The following is a 4,444-nucleotide window of genomic DNA, read 5'->3' as shown; positions in this document are numbered from 1 at the left end:
TGTAATGTAATATTTGTCTTATTTATTCTTATATGCTCAAAAATAGGAGATTATCTATGTCAGTGACCTCCAACCAGTGGCTCACAATCAACATTATTTTTGAATTCCGGGCTTGGAGACTTGGTTGCATAAAAAAACAGGTGCCCTTATATGGCACCCCTAAGACAGGAGTTTTTTCATGCTGGTGTTGCTCCCCAACTGTTTTTACGTTTGAATGCAGCTCACAAGTAAAAATGGGTTGGGGGGCCCTGGTCTATGGTTATGAGAATTCACAAATACAATTAATTTTGTAAACAACCCCAACACAAAAAAAGGAAACAGATGTAAATATATAAATTGCAGCTGATGAAAACAAGTAATCCATGTAACCCTACTGCACAGACAACCTGACTTTTGTCCCACTTCCAAACCATGAGCATGTATAAACACTGATGACTACCACATTAACACTCAAAATAAGATATAATTAAAAATGCTAAATAGGGTCAAGAAGTAGTACATCTTTTGCCATCTGTTCTGTAAAAAGAGAATTTGTATTGTATGATTACATATATTGAACTAAAACAGAGGCAGGGTCTTAGAATTGTCTAATCTTCTAACATTTTCTAATTGAAACACAGGAAGGGGTTACGGTAATAAATGGTCTTAAGCTGCAGGTAGCATTTACTGGTTAGCAGTTTGACTTCCAACATCTGATTCGTTTTTATGGGTCCATAGGTGTAGGCACGGGGTGTAACTACAGAGGAAGCAGGCCCTGCGGCTGCAGGGGGGCCCAGGAGTTATAAGGGCCCCATGAAGCCCTAATTCATATACAATTTTAATAAATATTGGTAAAACAGGTCAATCCCTAGATATTTCGGGGGCCTGAAAAATAATTTGCTGTGGGGCCCAGTGATATCTAGTTACGCCACAGTGGGCAAACTTATGTTTATTACATTACTCCAAAAGTATCTGCTTGCTGAAGGAGTTTGGTGAAGAAGGAGTTTAGAATTTAGAGATCAGATTCACGAATTGAAACATCATTAATTGTTGTCCCAATAATAATGAGTAATTACATGTCATGAAGTAATTTAAAAAATTAGGTCGCAGGACATATTATAACTTGCATATATTTATGACTTTAGATAGATCACCTATTTTTAGATGTGGTACTGAGAGGCCTCTAGCACCCATTTTGATTTAAGAAAGAAAGAAAGAAAGAAAGAAAGAAAGAAAGAAAGAAAGAAAGAAAGAAAGAAAGAAAGAAAGAAAGAAAGAAAGAAAGAAAGAAAGAAAGAAAGAAAGAAAGAATAATATAAAGAAGATGAAAAGCAAAATGAAATACTACTGTGATCTTTTTGATATTCTGTTATTTTTCCCTGGGCATAACTTCGATATTAAGTCCTGATAGAACAACTTTTTTGAATGATCTATCAAAATAAATAATTTTCAATTTCACAATGATAAGCCTAATCAAATTCAAATTAGACAATGGCAGAAAGGGTTCTTTTCGAGGATTATTTTAAGCCTTTATCGTGGCATGACTCAAAATTACAACATATCAAGGTCAGGATAGACACACAAATCTTTAGCAAATAAAAAGATCCTTTTCCATGATACGGCACCAAAAAAAATAACTAATGGTGTAATGTTGTAAAATAGGCAAAAGTAAATTCTAGCCCAGCAAAGCACATGACCAAGTCAGCAGCTGGGGTTTCTGTTTGTCTACACCACTGTCAAAGGGGGTCACAGCAGAACAAATTTCAGAATAGGTTTACTAACCTGTAAAACAAAAGAAAAGACATGCCAATGTAATTAATAAGAAAGAAAGATAAAACTATAGGAATGCTGGTATTTTTGTCAAGAAGGTTGACAACCCAAACTGTGCACAGATCCCCATGCATAATGCATTTCTGCTTATAAGACACAACAATCCCAACAAAGGGTGAAGGGGGTCTGTATATAGAGCTCATTATCTATTAAAAAAAAACTAACTCAGCATATTAATAGTAAGACAGAAAAACGTGAAGACAAAATTTCTTGTGCCAACTTCTGTTAACCATAGCAACAGCAGAACACATTTTCCGTGCATTCCGCTACTAATGCCATCAAGTTGACCAACACCTGAATCTGTCCTCATAGTTTGATTCATTGGTGGAATGCACGTGATATGTGTTTTGCTGTTGCTATGGGTAACAGAAGTTGGCACATGAGGAGAAATTAGTGCGAATTGCAATATTTGGCACAGTATTACAGTAAATTTCGAAAGTGAAATTGCACCAAATTAAGTAGACTGAGTCAAGTGGTGGTGAACTTCACTGTAGATAATTTCTAAAAGAGAGTCGCACAAACACCATATGTATTGCAGGTGGGGAGCTTACCCCTTTTATTGTGACTGCCTGTGCATCACAATAAAAGGGGCAAGCTCCCCACCTGCAATACATATGGTGTTTGTGCGACTCTCTTTTAGAAACTATCTACATTGTAATGGAACATCATAGGAAAGGTGAGAGGTGCGGTTCATCTACATAAAGGTGGTGAACTTCACGGCACTAGTATTGGAATGCAAATCCTCAGTGCCACATCTAAAAATAGGTGCTCTATCTAAAGTCATAAATATATGCAAGGTATGATATGTCCTGTGACCTAATTTTTTAAATTACTTCTTGACATGTTATTGCTCATTATTATTGGGACAATAATCAATGATGTTTCGATTCATAAATCTGATCTCTAAAATCTAAACTCTTTCTTCACCAAACCCCTTCAGCAAGCAGATAATTTTGGGGTAATGTAATAAACATAATTTTGCATTCCACCACTTTCACCACCTGAATCAGTTATCTTGCTTAAGTGCAATTTCACTGTCGAATTTACTGTAAGACTGTGCCAGATATTGCAATTTGGACTAATTTCTCCTCCTCGTGTGCCAACTTCTGTTACCCATAGCAACAGCAAAACACATTTCCTGTGCATTTCCCCAATGCATCAAACTAAGAGGACAGATTCAGGTATTGGTCAACTTGATGGTACTAGTAGTGGAATGCACGGGAAATGTGTTTTGCTGTTGCTAGTTCAACAGTAAATAGTAAGTGGATTGAGTCAGGTGGTGTTGAACTTTATGGCGCTAGTGGTGGAATGCACTAAAAATGTGTTTTGCTGCTGCTATGGGTAACAGAGGTTGGCACATGAGTATGGTCCTAGGCAAAGAGTCAACTAGTGGGCCCCCCATACCCCAGAAAATTCTGGTTCTGGCATTAGGAAAACATTGCAACCCAAACCACAACCATATGCAGAAAATGATGGCTGATCCCAATGTTATTAATAGGGAAAAAAGATAAATATATAGGAAGGCTGGTATTTTTTTCCAGAAAAGGTGGCAACCCTACACATGAGGAGGAGAAATGAGTGGCGCAGTGTTACAGTAAATTTCAACAGTGAAATTGCACCAAACTAAGTGGACTGACTCCGGCGGGGGTCATCGTCATGGAATTAGCAGTGGAATGCATGGGAAAAGGATAGTCTTTAGTCCAGTATATACAAGTACAGTAAGTTTCCCAAAACCAACCTTGTTTATCCTGAAGTTGTTCAGGTGAGAAAACCGTATTAAAAATGATGGTCCCTGGATGATCAGGTATCTGGTTCTGGCATTAGGAAAACATTGCAACCCAAACCACAACCATATGCAGAGAACTACCTCCAGTCCCAACTAGGGTTGCCACCTTTTCTAGAAAAAAAAATACCAGCTTTCCTATATATTTATCTTTTTTCCCTATTAATAACATTGGGAATGGGATCAACCATCATTTTTACCTGCCAGGTGGCAACCCTACTCCAGAGACTTGGAAAATAGAAAGATAGCAAAAAGATTGACCACGCTCTTTTTATGGCCACAACCCCTCATAGCACATCCATTTTTTACACGTTGGTAAAATTGTAATAATTTGGCCTTAAAAGTATTAGTAGCTTTGCCACCTTACAGCAAGCACTTGCAAAGTTGAAAACAAAACAGAAAAACCTCTTTAAATTGGGGAAATGGTCATGGGTAATGCAAAATTGTCAAGAATGCATAAATGAGGACCATTATAAAACTAATTTTCCAAATTATTTAGAGATACCTCATCGTCAATGTTATTTTTTTCACGTCATTTTCATTCAATTACGACAACATTATAGGCTTCAAAAGTAAGGACAAGCAAAGCCAAACTACAAATCCCAGAATTCTACTGCGGCCCCGCCCCACAGTTCCTCTCAAGAGCCCATTGGCTGTAACTGGAGGAACTACTCTTTTGCTCCGTCCGAATAAACAGTACATGTAACATGACAGAACCCTTGCCGATTCATTGTTCTTCCCTTTTAGTCATTTTAAATGAGACACATGTGACATACTATATAACTATCAGCGGCAGCCCACCTAAGAAAAGGACTGCCCTAATCAAATATGGCCGCTTTTACCAACCCGCCT

The sequence above is a fragment of the Xenopus laevis genome, chromosome 3L (genome assembly GCF_017654675.1).
Source record: "Xenopus laevis strain J_2021 chromosome 3L, Xenopus_laevis_v10.1, whole genome shotgun sequence".
In the NCBI taxonomy this organism is placed as follows: domain Eukaryota; kingdom Metazoa; phylum Chordata; class Amphibia; order Anura; family Pipidae; genus Xenopus; species Xenopus laevis.
This window is presented reverse-complemented; position numbering follows the sequence as displayed.